At 38.6% G+C, this 17,708-nt stretch overlaps 1 protein-coding gene across 3 annotated transcripts in view; it reads left to right on the top strand.

Moving 5' to 3' along the window:
• The window catches only part of LOC140231972 (neuronal-specific septin-3-like), a 97,012-nt gene that overhangs the window by 42,404 nt on the left and 36,900 nt on the right, over nt 1-17,708 (top strand). For 2 of the 3 annotated variants that reach the window (XM_072312123.1, XM_072312122.1), the window contains exon 2: nt 15,783-15,932. The gene's annotated coding sequence lies outside the window, so the exon portion shown is untranslated. Of the gene's footprint in view, nt 1-15,782; nt 15,933-17,708 lie in introns of those variants that run through there. The other variant, XM_072312124.1, reaches the window with a different exon arrangement.

The raw sequence follows: 17,708 nt of genomic DNA, 5'->3' as shown, positions 1-17,708 counted from the left end.
TGTCAAATTTGACCAGTTTACGTGTTATCTCTATGGGAGTGCAGTTTTTCTGGAAATGAAAATTGACATGACTGTCTTTTTCGAGCACTAGCTCACTTATGCTTCGGTGAATTTCTCCCAGATTTTGATATGTTGTAGCTGAGATTTTGCGCTATCGTGAATGTGCCCTTCGTTTTTTCATACGGTGTCGGGATCACGTCCAAAAATTTGGTTGAAATTAAAGCTTATCTTCGATGTATTGAGATATTCCTTTGTTTTTGCAACTGTCTTTACAATAACTCAAGAAAAACAAGCCGTATCAGCCCAATAGTTTGCACATGTTTAGTTCATGTCACGTACATTATTTCATAAAATAACAACTACTTGATCAGACGTCATCTTGGGTATGTAAATTAGGGTCAAAGGTCATAAATGTATCATCCTGTATCTTGGTGAATACATGTCCTATCTTTTCCATATTTTGTACACGTAAAGACCATGTTACAAGGATCATTTCACAAAATAACCACTTATTGCTCAGATGCCATCTTGGCTGTGCAAAGTGGGGTGAAAGGTCAAATGTACTTCTTTCTTTATCTTCGTTATGACGTGTTATCTCTATGGGAGGGAATTTTTGTAGATGTGAAAATTGACATGATTGTCTTTATCGAGCACTAGCTCACTTATGCTTCTGTGAATTTCTCCCAGATTTTAATATGTTGTAGCTGAGACTTTGGGCTATCGAAAATGTGCCCTTCATTTTTCATACGATGTCGGGATCACGTCAAAAAAACGTGGTTGAAATTAAAGCTTATCTTCGATGTATTGAGATATTTCTTTCTTTCTGCAACTTTCTTTACAATAACTCAAGAAAAACAGGCCTTATCACCCCCATATTTTGCACATATTTAGTTCATGTCACGTACATTATTTCATAAAATAACAACTACTTGATCAGACGTCATCTTGGGTATGTAGATTAGGGTCAAAGGTCATAAATGTATCATCCTGTATCTTGGTGAATACATGTCCTATCTTTCCCATATTTTGCACACGTAAAGACCATGTTACAGGGATCATTTCACAAAATAACCACTTTTTGCTCAGATGCCATCTTGTCTGTGCAAAGTGGGGTCAAAGGTCAAATGTACTTCATTCTGTATCTTCGTTAGTGTATACGGAATTCGGTATGGAGGGTCTGACTCCCTTTTCTTAATGAGACTCCAAACATCACATGGCCAATGTCCCCTCAACACAGATGAAACCTGTATGGTCATGCCTATTGGGATCAGGACTGATATCATTGATTTCCCAATAGATCGGATCACCTAATTTGTCAACTTGATGACAAATTCCGAGTCTAGTTTTTTTTTCCTTTTTCCAATCACCTGTCTGTATGTATTCCTGGATACAGTTTGTAAGAGGTAGATATGGAAATTACTCAAACAAATATAATCATACACGATGGTTAAACATGTGTGCATGTGTGTATGTGTGTATTTGTGTGAGTCTATGTATCATAAATAACTTTTTCATCACATTGTGCGGTGTACATTAATGTGTGGAGTATCACTTTCTTGTAAACACAATCAATTGTGGAAAATTTTAGAATTCTTTAACTCTCCTTAACCTTGTTGTAACTTAATGCAAGTATTTAAAGGACAAGTTCACCTTCATAAACATAAGGATTGAGAGAATGCAGCAATATTAGTAGAACACATCAGTGAAAGTTTGAGGAAAATTGGACAATCGATGCAAAAGTTATGAATTTTTAAAATTTTTGTGTTGGAACTGCTGGACGAGGAGACTACTACAGCTTGTGATGTCATATGAGTACAACAGTATAAAGAAAATGTAAAGAAAATTCAACATATTTTCATTTTTTTCGCATAATAAAAGAGCATTTGGCTTGCCTCTTTCTAAAGGTAGGGGGAATGATATTACCCATAACATAGGTCGGTAACGAGTGAAGGGAATGTGTACTTTTTTCAAAAGATGAAATTTTGTGAAATTCTCTTTATATTTCCCCTATATTGTTGTAAGCATGTGACATCGTACTCTGCAGTAGTCTTATCATCCAGCGGTTACTGCACAAAAACTTCAAAAATTCATAACTTTTGAACGGATTGTCCAATTTTCCTCAAACTTTCAATGATGTGTTCTACTATTGCTACATTTTCTCAATCCTTATGTTTATGAAGGTGAACTTGTCCTTTAACATTCTGTTTGGTTTGCTTTACTCTTTTCATACATAAGTTGTATGGAATCATCAGATGTATGATTCAAATTCTCAAGCAAGGGTGTGAAATTATTCTGAGTAGGAAAATGCATCCTGCAAAACTACTGTAAAACAAGGAATGTTCGCGTGCATTTAATTTCGCGAGTGCCGAGATTCGCGAAATTGAAATGCACACTAAAGTTCTTGTCTACACTATATGCATTGAATGCCAGTGGCAGTTCGCGAAAATTTCATGTTGCGAATATATCACATTTTACAGTATTTGATTTGTTGCTTCATACTGTTTTAGAAGTTTGGTATTAAATTAAGAGATATGTTTTGCGAAAATGGAGAAGCTATAATATGTTACCACGCCTAGATCTAGAGAAAGTGGACTGGTGTATACAGGTTTACTGCTGAGAGAGCAAAGTCTTCACAGTTTCTGCCACAAAGAGCTTCCACACACCACTTCAGACACAATAATTCGTCAAGTGAGCATTCTTTGGTGTTATTGTTGATGAGGCTTTACCTTTCCTTCCCAGCAGGTCAGAAATAGTGTGGACTCCTCACTCCAGTCACCCCAAACAATTATGATTCATGCCTCACCTGAGCATATATAGGCTGCTAAAACCAGAGGGAAAAAGTCAAATAAACCAGGATTCTCTTTATAAAGAATACCGGTACTTAAAGGAAATCTTATCCTTGTTAGAACTGCAGTGGAATAAATGGCTGCACTCTCCAATGAACACTTGGATAGAATCTAGACATTTTGTCAAAAGCAGTTCTCTCATCACATTTTATGCTACACAAAGGAATCAAACGACGCAAAGTTATCTTAGATTTGATCTGGTAAACTCATCCATCAATCTTGATTTTTCATGCTACTTTTAAATAATGTACTTGACTAAAATCAATTTTCATTTATTCATTTTGTCAATTGAGATCTATAGAGTAACCTCATCTCAGATTTTATCTTATAGATTGAGCAAACAATATTTGCCATCAAACTATCCATTATAACATGAAGATTTTTTTTTTTTAATGTTTCAAATATTGCAATGAATTGGTTGCTTTTGCTGTGGTGTGAAACTCCCTAGCAAGAAAAAGAAGTATCTTCATTGATGTAATTCATCTTGTTAAAAATAGAATATCCCAGCTCTTCACCCGACAAGTGAGAACCAAAGAGTGCTAGCCCAGTACTTTAACATAAACAGTAAAAGAAGCCTCCAGGGGTATGATAGTAGGTGTGTCTTCATCAGGCCAAAGTTCAAACTAGCCGGCTATTTTGCAGTTTAGGAAAATAGCCTGATATTACGAATGTAATTCGCCATCAGCTCAAAACCAGCCCATTTGTGAAATACAAAGCCCTCAGTTGACTACTTTGCATCGATTACTCGGCTCACTGACTCAACCATAGAACTCAGACAAGTCCACACTAAAATTTGGGAGGGGAAAGTCCTGCAAAGTGGGACTTTTGATGTACATGGTGGTACTACTAGTGGTAGATAAAAAAACCAAAACAACAACAGCATGAATGGTGCCCATCAGCGAATACATGTGCATCAAAACATATATGCACAGTGTATGCTCATCAGTAATGATCGACACCAGTGAAGATTCTTTGGCTGTGTGTTTACTTAATACATAGAAATCAGTAAAAGCTGTACACAGTTTGTTATGGGCATTCTTGAATATACTGGAGCTGGGCCAGCCTAGCCTTCCCACCCCATGGTATCCCCACACTACTGGGTCTATCAAACCCTTTGCATCTGACACTGGAGAGTGTCATGTAGTAGCTCTATGGGAATACATCTCAAAGGCAATAGGCTTAACCAAAATGTACACGCAGAACTAGGGCTCTGTACAAAAGTATAGATTAAACCAGGGAGGTGAGACACCTCCCTGATTAAACCTAATCAAGTGACCTAGACGGAGGAGCCAGGGACCAAGGACCTGATTGGAGGAGGCGCCAGACGTAGATTGCGGTGAAACCCTCAGTAGAGTGTAAGGTACAGATTGAATGTTATCTTCTGGTTTACAGCTCTAGATAAAACTGTGACAGAACCATACAACAATAGCTTTGGCAACATGCATACCTTGATAACATTTACGATTTCCCTGTAATAATATGAATGGCCAACATGTGTTACCAATGAATCATCTACCTCATGCACTTCTCCATTGTTATGTTTGTTTTTATGTGTCTGTGCATGTGTCAGAACATCTGTGTTTTTGAGCTCCCAGAGATTTCGATTATTTCTCCTTGGTGTAAATTTATTCTTTTTTTTTTAAGTTTGATTTTTTTAGTTTCTTGTAGTTCATGACGTACTGACTGTGCCAGAAATCAAAAGTTGCATAGCAGCCCTCTATGGATCACTTTTTTTTAGACTAGGGAACATTCTATCCCATCCAGGTTTTGAACTTTATTGAATGATGGCATTACATGAATGGATTTTTCATTCTATCATAGACAAGATAAAGTACATATCTGCATTTACTTTTGAGAGTAATGTTGTTGATCTTTCAAATGGATGAAGTGATTGCATCGGTCCATGCCCAGTGACACTCCACAAAAAGAAAGAAAGGTAAAAAGAAAACCTTTAACAGACACACTGGTTTGTTAGATACTGTGAAAAAAACAGAAACATTCACGGCGTAAAACTTTCACGAATTGGAGCCGACAGCCTTTTTCGCAGCTAAAACAGTTCAGTATCGCTACTGGGGCATTCAGCGCATTGTGTAGACAAACATTTTTGCATGCATTTTACTTTCACTGAGGTTGGCTCCTGCACAAAATTTGCGAAAGCTTAATTCTTGCACACAAAACTTTTTGGGTTTTGCAGTAGTAATGTACATCTCTGTAGGCTTTATGCCAGCTACAAGTACTATCTGTATGGGATACAGGTGGGAGGGTCCCCTGGAAAGAAACTTCTTGTGGCTCAGTGTATTCTCCCCTTTCTCTTGGTGACAATGTGCCACATCCTTATCAGCTCGCTTAAGCTGGGAAAGCGTCTTTTGAATGGAACACCAAAAAGAAAGGATGCTTATTGTATTGGAAGGGAAGGCCTATTGGTAAAAACCATGCCCGGACGGGTGCAAAGAAAGCGTGCCAAAGTGAGGTATTAAAGTGAGTTCTGAATTCCTGATGAGAGAAGACGTCGTTAAAGTGTCAGGAACCCATCAGGGTGGGGAACTGTAGATATCACCTGGTAGCTGGTATAAGAGTGTTTTGTCGAGGTAGTCAGTCTGTCAGCTATTCACTCTTGTGTTCAAGAGTTCTGTAGAAAACCTTCCAAAACCTGCCCCTCTTCATAGAGAGTGGTTTTGAGGGGCATCCCTTGTTGGGGTGCACTTTTCAAATGGTGTACGGGTGCAATTTCCTGCACTTTTTGTTGTGAAAGTTTTGTTTGGACTCAGAGTGATTATCTATTACTGCACTTTGTGGTCACCTTTCTCTCTCTCTCTGGTTTTATTTATTTATTTTTTTTGACAAATCGCTCTGGTTGCGCTGATAGGTGTTGGTTATCTGACATCCTGCAGACTGTGGCTTGTCGGTCTGGTAACAAGCTGCATCATCACGCTAGTGGTCATAGCAGGGGCAGTTTGGGTGTAAACTGTGCTTTTTCGACATTAGAATGTCTTATTTTAGCATATCAGGAATGTTAGGAAATGATCAGTCTCAGGCAGAGGTTTAAATCCTGGCTTAAAAGGTCATTTACAGTCACTCGTTGATGTCTTAGCCAGTAAGCATTTTGTGTGTTAAAAAAAAAAAAAAAAATGAAAAGACCACTGTTTGCGGGACTGAGTTCACTCATCCATGAAACCCACTCCATAGGAGTGGTGGCAATGCTGAAGATGATGAATGAATGATTTCATGTTTGTACGTGGTATGAGTGTCTGGCGGTTTTCGGGGAAGTCACAGTAGTTTCCTGAAGTCATTGTTAAGGTATGTTTCCCTTATTATGAGGTGGTCTCAGATTATAGGCATCTCAGCTTTCATCATAAAGGCAGGTATAAACTGATTTGGAGATTTTCTCCTTTGGTTCCTGTTTGATAAGTCGCTCTCAGGCTTGATTCCACAAATAAAGACAGTTCTGTCTGACTACGTAGCATTATTGTCACTAGGCTGCTCCCTGATCACTGTCATAGAACACTTCTCATCAAATATTTTTCTTGCTGCTTAACAAAGTTTTCTAACATGTATGCAATAAGCTCCCAGTTGTTGATGTTCCACAAACCTACAGAAGAAATTAACACTCAGCTCCCGAATTGTTTTTCGATGTTCTGCTTTTGGTCAAGATTTTGTGTAATATTGCCAGCCATGCCATTCATGTTTTGTTTGACAGTCATGTTATGCTGCCTTACCTGGTAATACAACAACAACAACAACAACAAACTTGATTGTTTGGATACATTCAGAATTTGTAATTAGAGGTATAAATCAATGAAACAATATGAACAATGTGACAGAGAAAGACAACAATTTGATAGCAGGGAAGCAATTTTTCCAAATTTCATATATCACATACATGAACAATTTTGATGGTATGACATCATCAACTCTCATTTTAATGTTCATATTAAGGACTGGTCAAAAAGTATTTCTGAAAAAATGTGAAATTTCAAAATGTCAGATCTTCCTTATTTCTTATCCAGTTTTTGTCATTTTTGTATCATTCTTTAGGGAATATTTTTTCTCTTTCTTTGGAAGGTTATTTGTTTTTGGGGTGGATTTCTTCTTTAAATACAGTAATTCCGCCTCACCCTAGACACTCACCTCCATACATCCGTACATGAAATGTTGCTGATACCAAGATATGTCAGAGGCTGTGTCTCCGAGTCTCTTCTACACAGGATGTGTCAAGGATTTTATGCTCCTACACATCCGGCCAGACAAAGAAAATCAATCACTCCCATATATTCTAACAGATTTCGAGAAAAACATCTTTTGTGTGTACATACAAGCCTGGCTACATGTCATAACATTCTTGTGTACGTATAAATCCCTTTTGATTTTCACTGACTGGTCTTGTAATAGTCTTTACCTCATTTATTCTGCCTAAGCGATTTGTATGTGGGTATTGATTCATTTCTTTTTCTAGATTTATGCCATAAAATTTATTGCTTTTTTCAATTTTCATTTTCTTTATAAAGAGTACACACTAAGGCTGTGTTTATGCTTCCCCTTTTTGGGCCAGAATCAGCGTTTTGAAATGTGATTAGTGCAAAACGCTGTCGCGTTCATGCTCACTTCGATAGAAACGCTGATTCAAAACACCGATCCAAAACGCACAAAAAGGTGCGTTTACGATCGGCGTTTCTGACTAATCACGTTTGACGGGGAAGCATAAACGCATTTAGAGTGACGTCATCTAAACACCTTTCCGGTTCACGTGAAAAAGCGCGCGCCCGGCCAGCCAGCTACCCTTGCCTGTGCAGTTTTCCCATGTACTGTGCATACGCATGTCTTTCCCAGCTGCTCTCCCAGGCCAGGCCACCGATCGCAGCGCGCGCCCCAATTTGACCTGCCTCTGCTGAGGTCAGCGAAGCAATCGCAAACGCTCTTTCCAAGACTCGAAGAAAGTGAGCATAAACAGGACTCCCATGAACGGCATTTTGAATCAGCATTTTGAATCGCTGATTCTGCCTTCGCAAATTGAGCATAAACACACCCTAAGAAACTGCATAAATTGCTTGCAGATGAATCGATCCCTACCCCCTCCAGACATGGGAGGGGGGGGGGGGAGGACAGAACGGAAAGGAAAAAACTGCCACTATAAATACTAGGCAGTGAGACAGGATGAATTCGTATAGGTTGCCATGGTTACCTGCATCCTCACAATGCCTCTGTTTTTGTAAACACAGCTACACACTTTATTTCGCACTCCTGTTGAGCCTGTGTACACCTTGAGCAAGAATAAAAACTATCATTTCAATGCTACTCAGTTTTATTAATATCCCCAGGAAGTGAGGCCTAGATAACCATGTTGTAGCCCTTGCTATGAGATGGGCGGTTCCTAGGCTGATGAGTTATGCAGCAGTGTCTTGGGTTATTTCACAGGGAGATGATATGATAATATGATTATTTTAAGCATGCCTTGACCACATTCCCATGACTCCACATTGAAGACTGATCGGAGCGAGAGAGAGACATGAAGCGTCCATGAAATTAAAATTTGCTCTTTGGAGGACAGCAGCGGCCCTCAAACATCCTGTTATTCTTGCCCAACCCTGGTCCGACCACATTTCATGAGGCGTATAGACATATCGATAACATACTTCAGAATTGTTCATGTAAGATATGGCACCTTTCAATGACATTTCATGGTCCAGTCCCTTGAATGAACACAAGGTGACATTTAAGTGAGGCAGAAGTCCTTTATCTGTGAGGAAAAGCTTGACCCAAGACTTCCAAGCATTTCTTATCTGGTCTAACCCTGGACAACTTGATTGCCAGACTCCAGGGCTGAGATACCGGTATGAGGTACAGGAGGTAACTGTACTTTCCTGTAGATTGAGGCTGTATGTTTGTGGTACAAATCTTTATAGTTGGTGCAGATGGATACAGTACCAGTGCAAGAGTACACGATGCAGAAGACTTTAGTTGTTTTTGTCTCAAGATTTTACTTCAGCTGACTAATTTTCATACTGGAATAAACACTTATGGCATTATGAATTGAATTAATGCCCACACATGTATACATGTATGTATGCACTCTTGATGATGTGCTGAAGTTTTTTTGTCTTAAAAAAAAAAAAGAACAAAAAAGAAAAATCTTGTATCATTGAAGGAAACTGGCCGTGTTGTATTCATGCAGTGCTAACATGTAACATCATGAACAATGGCATTGCCCTTGCAAGAAGCTTTGCATAGACCGCTGTTCACAGCCAGTAATATACGCTGCTTGTAAACTCCATAGTTTCGGTGAGTCTTTAAGATCACTGGCTTCATCTTTAACAGTGGCTTCTCAATTTCATGCAAGCACTTCAAAAGCCCTAAGCAGGTGACCACAATTGACAGCAATTTAAGCTGACAGAAGCCTTAGTATTACATAAAGCAGCATCATCATCATCAGTATCATACAACCCTCCTGGGAACAAAAAGTCGAGGGTATAGAAGTAATTCAGATAAAACATCAATTGTAGATAGATTAGCATGCTGTGCCAGGGTTTTGGCTGATGAAGAATGGTCTGATATAAATGTAACTAATTCTTGAGTGCCCTGGGAAATTGCAAATTGGCAGTACATCACCGCAGTGTCCTTCAGTGATCGATGGTGTCGTCCATTTTGTCGGTGAATTGTTGTAGAGTGTTCTTCACCTCGTTGAATTACAATTTGGGAAGCTAATTGTGGCCTGCACTGGAGGACAACCAACTTTAAAGGGATTTATCTTCAACATAACTGTAGTATCAAGGTAAATTTTAATCAGTGATAGGTTATGTTAAACCACAAGGATATATATCAGAAAGAAGCATCCTTTATTCAAATGTTTGAGCTGCCTTCGTGATGATGTAGCAGAAGAAGGAAGTGATTCATTTTTCTCCAGACATTAATTGATAACAGGGTTTGTGGAATATACATAAATTCCAAACCTACACGAACCTCGATGTGCAATTTATGCTTCTGAGATCAGCACTTGATATTGATTTTCATAATTATATTGCATGTTTGTTGTTCTTGCTATTTGGACATAATGATGATAATAATGATATTATCATTATTGTTATTATTAATCATACTAATACTATTAATGTAATAACAAGTAATATTAGTAAATGACACTTACATGGTGCTTGATACTGGCATTTCTAAGCACATAAAATTAGTCTTAAAAATGTGAACTTTGACCAAACAACAAAAATACAAAACAAAGCAAAACAAAAAGGAAGGCAACCCCCAACTAAGGCAATATGTTTTCAAAAAGCTCAGTCAGGAGACAGAAAAGGAGCAGTGTATTAAAAGACAAAGGGCTTTTCAAGTGATTAATTTCATTCAGTTCTTGGTGCAGTAAATAGTTTCGCTTTCAACCTATGATACGCTGTATCATAAAAACTGAAAAAGAACAGTATCACTTTCTCTATTTTAAAAACGATTAGCTATATGAGTAGTCCATTGACAGCGGAGTCTTATACAATGTATGTTGTATGTAGTCAGCCTTATAGACACATCATAGTCATTGAACACAACAGAAATTCAATGTTATTGAGACTTGATAAGACACAGTAGACATTGAATTGCTACCGGTTTGTTTGTGTGTGTCTCAGTTCCCATGTGATTCAGTGCAATTTTCATCTGCTTTTCTTTGGTTGCTGCTTTTTTCTTCAGTTTCTCCTAGAGGTAAGCTTTAAAAAAAAAAAAGAGTGTAAAAGAAAAAAAAAGAAATCTTCAACAAAATATACCTCTGGATAAAAATGGAACTTGACCTGAGTGCATATGCAGCCAAAACCGGGTGCACGTTTGTCCCCTGAGCTAGGCACCCAGATATTGGTGATACCGAGAATCTATAGAAAGGATCAGGATCAGAGGCCAAAACCCAGCCAGTGTCTTTGCTACCTGAATGTGCCACGCCCACTGGGACTGATATGTGCATCATGGATTTAGAATCTAGGAGTGTGACTGGAAACCACAGTCTTGTGAACTTTTTTTACAAGGGGGGGGGGGGGGAGATTGTAAGACTTCATGGATTGTAATTTATAGACTGCCTGTTGTGAGACATACCTCAACACACTTATGTGGTTTACCTCTAGGCCTAGTCATTTGTCAACATGTCTCCTTTCTGTCTTACCAATTGCTGAGCAATGCGTGCAAAGTAACCCCGCGTTCACATTAGTCCCCGCGACGCGGGGACAGGCACAAGAGATCTTATCTTTTTTTACGACTGACCGTTCACATTGGTATCTCATCTGTCCCCGAGCTGTGGGGGCATTTTGGGGCTTGGAGCGAGCTCTGCCACTTGAATCCAGGCATAGCGCATGCGCACATTTGATGACCACAGCTGGACACTATCAATTGCCCCAAGGTCACTCTCCCCTCCAAATCTTGTCCCCGTACCCGACTTGCTTCGCGGGGACGAGGGGACAAGTCCCAGCGAGCGTTCACATTATGGTTTTTGAGGAGAAAGTCCCACATCTCGGGACTTTCCCCGCGTCGCGGGGACCAATGCGAACGCGGGGTAAGAGATAGAGAGATAGAGTGATTGATACATAGCTAACTAGGTAGCATAATGAGAAACCTCTTCTGAAATATGAAAGTGCATGTAATTCTATGAGGAATTCAATGTTTATTTGATGGAAATTGGCTTTGAAATAACTGAGATATCCAAAAAGAGTGATTCTAATAACGTGTGGGACCCACACTTTATTACGATCGCTTTGTTTTACTTTGTTTTGGATGTTTCAGTCATTCCAAACCCAATTTTCATCAAATAAACTTTGAATTCCTCTTAAAATGGTTTGCTCTCTACTACTTAATAAGTGTTTTCTTGGTATCTTGCAAAAAGTTAAAAGCCCAATTCTCATCTCCGCCAATACTGTACCATCCCTTTACTAAAGGTTGGAGCAAAAATTAATCCATTGATGACTATAATAGCACCCAGTATACTCTGGCATAAAATGTGTCTATTGGAAATGTATGTTACAGCAAGATGTGCTCATCCTCTATGTGAATTTACAGCAGGTTTTTTGTTGTTGTTTTGTTTGTATTAAAAAAAAAATATAACATGGCAAAGGAAATCTTGGTCTGCTGCACTTCGATTGTTGTGTCTCATTTTCAGTTTAAAAGATTCTCATCTGGTCGGTATGCATGCTTCCTGTAAATGTGCTACTGAAGTGATAAATGACATTTGATCTAGATTCCAAAAAAAAAAAATATCAAAGTTCCATCTGACTACAGGTCATTAGTGTCACTACACTGGTTACTGATTATTGTCTTGGAACACTTCTCATCAAGCATGTAGCTTCATAGCTGTGTACATTGAAGCCGAGTACCAGGTATACATGACAGCATTTAAGCTTATAGTCATTAATAGGCTTAAGTCAAACAATTGGAATTAAACAGGTGAATATCCTGTGGAGTCAATTTGGGGGGAATTTCAGTGGCTATCAGTTCATCAAATTACCAACTGTGTTGAGGTTTTTTGTTGTTGTTATTATGGGATTCACCAGTTCATGGGATTGTAAACAATAAATGCACCACTTCATCTACCAGATCCTAAATTAACCACAAAGATAAATGTCAGTGTATTCCAAGGCATGTTTTGTTTTTGTATATGATTTACAACAGCTATGAGCAATGTCATCTTTACTTAAAGAAGAAATTTATAGGAAATAATATCATATAAATTGACTGTTTTCCATCATTTAATGTTATTTTGATTAATTTCTGACATAAATCATGCAATAAAGTTGTCTCTGCTTTGAATATAAGAATCTTTATTTTTACCAAATATGAGCACTGGAAAAAGTTCGATGCGGCTACGAAAAGTGCCAAATCTGTGACGTCACCACGTGTGTATGCAACCCAGTGGGATTTACGTATCTATAGGCAAACTGTGCACACTTTTCAGGAAATTGGTGTGTAATTTGTTGTCAATCTAGCGTCGTGAAATTGTTTGTTTGTTTGTGTTCATTGGAATCATATTTTACACCCGTAGATTTACGGAAAACAAAGTTTTAAAAGCACAAAACCTATCGTCAGCTCAAGATTCACGATTGCCGTGATCAGCTGTTCCTTCGTACAGCAACAATTTGCTGTTATTCTTGACACAACAAATCGATCATTGTGGGGGAATTGCGTATAGCTGAGGTATACATACTCATGAAGGATGATAACTAAGTCAAAGGGCTGTAATTGATTGGAAATCATTTTTACACCCATAAATTTACGGAAATACGACGTTTGAAAAGCACAACGTAATCAGCTCAAGATTCGCGATTGCCATGATCAGGTGTACGCACAACAGTACCAGCAGAATCGGCAGTGAAGAGGTATTCCTTGATGCCGTGATTTCAGCTTGATTCTTCTTCGAAATGGCATGATGAAGGTTTGTTAGATAAATGTGACCTTCTTTTTCTCTTGTGTGTTGGTTTAAATTCTAATTTCTACCTCAACTTGCTAAAAAAAAAAACAGTCTAACAAAGCGGGAAACTGCAACATTTCCGTGCTGAGCAGCAGTCACGATACACTGCAAGCATGCATCGCTGCTGCAGCGATCCCCATAGTATAACACGTAGGTTGCTTGTAAACAAGGGGGTCCTCGGCGCAGTGGACCAATCGTGAACGCGTATTTCGATCACGTGTCTTGGTAAGCAACAAGGCTGTTTACGCGATGTTTCAGACGAATTTATGAATGAAAGTGAGTAGCATGACATCATGCCATGACCATACTTGGAATAAGCAGAGGTAGAGCTTTCTCTAGGTACCAAATGTGTCAGGGTTCAACGCAGAATATCTAAGACACGATCGCCAAAAGAACAGTCATTTTCGCCGTAAGCGAAGGCGATTTGGTCTTTAGACGTAAGAGTTTGGCCAACATTTGAGATTGACATCCCACTTTTCTCTTCAAAATTCCACATTTTGTAGGTTGTATTTTGAAATGTTGTTGATATCAGTCAGAAACTAGAAAATTTCCCCTACAACGTGATACCAAAATATCAATTTGGTCCCTGAGGTAGGTCATTTTTTGACCTTTTTCGGGCTGTAGCGCGAAATCACATTTGCCGAGAAGTTTCGGGTTTTGCCAGAGCGGGTCTCATATAGACGTACGGCAAATCAGCTCATACACATTAGGTGATGTCGCTCAAATCCGATGTTTCTTGTAGCGAACGGAGCTACGTGGTCATGGAAATTGGGTGTTTTTCAATCTCAAAAACAGTTTGGGGGTAAAGTTACATCGTCTAAAAGATATCCAGTTTTGTTAACTAGCTTCTTAGCTTTCCGTAGATATCAAACTTGTCATATTTCTAGATTCTCTATAAATTTCTGCTTTAAAGGGGCATTGCAGATGATTTCCATAATTTCACATCATGTAGTACATAAATCGACAGCTCCATATATAGTTTGTGGAATCTAGATATATTGTGGTCCTTGAGCAGAGAAACCAATACTTTGAGAAATCTTAAACAATTTACTCTGAACAGTGTTGATGACATAGAAGCCTCACATATTTCAGAAATGTAGTGCATGTAATTCCATCTCACCGCTTGCTTAACAATTTCACCTATGAGAAACCTATGCATGCCTTCTTCTTTGTTCTGTTTTCTTGAGTCCAACTCATGAATGCATTCTTATGGTGAGGCTGCCATGTCTTCATCCTTGTTCAGTGCAATATGTTATAAATTTTGAAAAAATTCTTATTCCTCACCCCAATTACTATAAATTCTGAAACTCTGTACTCAGTATGACTAATTTTTAGTTGATCAAATGTAAAAGTCGCAAAATCATTCGGAGGTCTCCTTTAATTTGCGCACCTATGTGATATCTTGTAAAGGACAGTTAAAGATTTATCTCATTAGCCCCAAAAGCGAAACTCTGTGTGGCATGTCAGATGGCATTGATAAACAGTAAAACATTCATCATTTCCTCCTGGATGTCCTTCCTAGATCTTGTTTCTATGATAAAGAGTTAATGCAATATCAGCATAGGAAAAGTAAGAGCAAGAAGTTTTTACAGCTTTTACAGTGATCCCCCAAAATGTCATCACCATCAACTGCAACCTCGTACGTCAAAAGTTATGATTTGTAGCTTGTAACTATGCTGTGACGATTCAGTGTAAAGAATACACTGAATGTCATATTAAAAGAAAATTGAAAATTAGATTTGATTGAATTGAATCATTTATTATTGATTTCAATCAAAAATAAAGTGATAGTTGCAGAAGATTTGTGTACCTAGTTCAGTAAGGCATAGTGAGGTAAGAACATCACCATTACACCTGTATGCTAATTTACATTTGTATGTGCAATGAAGTTGCAAATGATGTCACTGTATTTGTAAAAACAGGTAAGGACTTCAGAATTGCATTTACTGTCCTCATTTTAGGTGCAATTCCAATGAAGCTGCTACCACTGCAACTGATTTATTTCATTTATGATACATTAGCCAAATCAAACATGGTGAACATTGCTTGAGGGATGGTTTAGTTTTCATGGAGATGGGGCTTCAGGTTTTTTTTTATTTTTTGTAGGATAATGAAATTCACTAAAATGAAAAAAAAAATGAGAGAGCATACAATTTTGAGAAGAATTCAAAGTTTATTTAATGAAAATCAGTTTTGAAATGGTTGAGATATCCAAACAAAAAGCAAACAAAGTTGTCTTCGTAAAAGCCGGGTCCCACCTTTTATTAGGACCACTCTGTTTTTGGATTTCTTGGGTATTTTAAACACTGATTTTTGTCAAATAAACTTTGAATTCCTCTTACAATTGTATGCTCTTTCATATTTTATAATTGGTTTTATATTATCATACAAACTAATCAAAATCCTGAAGCTCCATCTCAACCAAAACTAAACCATTCCTTTCCGCATCTCATCCCTTACTCATCACTCACTTCTACCACTTGTCTCTCCCCCTCTCCTCCTTCCAGCTCTGCAGGCTGCATTTGGTGAGCTAGATACCGACAAGAAGGGGGCCATCGAGTCTCAGCTGGTGCCACAACTGGTCAACAAACTGCTGGGGGACTCCGGCTTCGAGCGCGGATCTCTGCTGCTACGAGCGAACACGAGAGCTAAAAACGGTGGGTGATGGGATCGATGATTAGGGGGTGGATGTAGAGAGCTATAAATAGGAGCAGAGGGCATCCCGGTCTCAGCTGGTGCGGCAACGTAATTGCCATGACATTGAGAAAGGGCAAGACATCCATCTTTGCTTCCAGAAATGATATTGTTATTTTCTTTAAGCCTGTCTGTCCCCACCACATCAAACTGCAAGTGATGTTGAACACAAATAATTTGCTAGCAGTAAGGAGAGAGTTAAGCATGGGGCAAAAGATACGCACCCCACTTTCAGCCATTAACCTTCGTAGCTTGGAATTCAGCACTATGCTAAGGGGAGGATGGGTGATACTGTTCTCTCAGAGCTGTACACAGCTGGCCTTAAAGGGGCTGTACAGTACTGGTTGAGAAGGGGATTCATGTTTTTTACATTCCTAAGTGAGATAATGAGAAACCTCTAATGAAATATGAAAGAGCATGTATTTTTAAGAAGGATTCAGCTTTTATTTGATGAAAATCGGTTTTCAAATGGCTGAGATATCAAAAAAATTGATAATAATAAAAGACTACAGACCACGCCTTTTATTAGGATCTCTTTGTTTCACCTTGCTTTTGGATATCTCAGCCATTTCAAAACCGATTTTCATCAAATAAACTTTTGATACCCCTTAGAATTGCATGCTCTTTGACATCTCATAGAGTGGTTTCTGAATATCTCGCAAAACGTTAAAAGTTAAATCCTCACCTCGACCAGAACTGTACACACCCTTTAAGCCCAGAAGGTCTTAATTGTAGTTTTCCTTCAGCAGTTGATTTCCCTGTCCATGACATTGCCTACAATTACAGTTGGCTAGTCATTGACGTCTTCCTGTAATTGTATTGCATGTCATATGATATCTCGTGCTTTTCCATGGAGAAAGCCAAATTACAGGTGAAATGAATGACAAAGAAGTAGAAATGATTTAGTTGCATGGTTTTATGACATGGTAGAGGGCAGCAAGGTGGCTCAGTAGATAATGTATCTGCCTTTAATACAATCAAATGACTTGGGTACAGGTTCGAGTTCGAACCCAAGTTAGTGATACTGAGCAGTGTTGTGTGTTATCATGCCATCCCCACTAAGAGGGGCAACACTCTGTCCCTTTAATAGATAGGACATAAAATGGAGGTTCCTTGTGTGAGAGAGTCACAACCCATGCACATACAAACTCCCACTTCATTCATTCATTCATCACAAGGAGCAGGGTATATGCAAAGTTACATGTAAACTGGTGAAGTGCTGCACCCCAAGTACTCGCAACTGAACCCCATGGAAGACTAGCTAGTGAAGCTGAATATGAGCTATCCAGCTATCTTATCAGATGGAAAATGAAAATGAAACAAACAAACAAACAACCAAGCATGTCTATGTCTGAAATTAATCACCATACAGACTTCAATTGCTTGTAAATCATCGAGGAAAGTGTTTTCACAAATTTTCATGAACAACACTCACACACATGTTAATATCATATATATGCATCATGAGTAGATATGAATTTGGTCATCGTGGAATAACAATCCCCTTAAAAAATGATCTATCATCATAAACTGAATAAGCTTTGACTGCTTTATTTCCATGTATGTATCTTGATGAGGACTTCGGCTGCATGTTAAAGTGAATGCCCTAGACCAGCAATTTTCATTCCTTCATTTTACAAGACTGGACGCAGGTGCTTTGAGATATTTGTGAAACTTTCCCAGAATAAGATACACCCAGTAGATTTCATCTGCGGTAAGGAATTCTGGGTGATTGCACT

The sequence above is a fragment of the Diadema setosum genome, chromosome 8, assembly GCF_964275005.1.
Source record: "Diadema setosum chromosome 8, eeDiaSeto1, whole genome shotgun sequence".
In the NCBI taxonomy this organism is placed as follows: Eukaryota; Metazoa; Echinodermata; class Echinoidea; order Diadematoida; family Diadematidae; genus Diadema; species Diadema setosum.
This window is presented reverse-complemented; position numbering and strand designations above follow the sequence as displayed.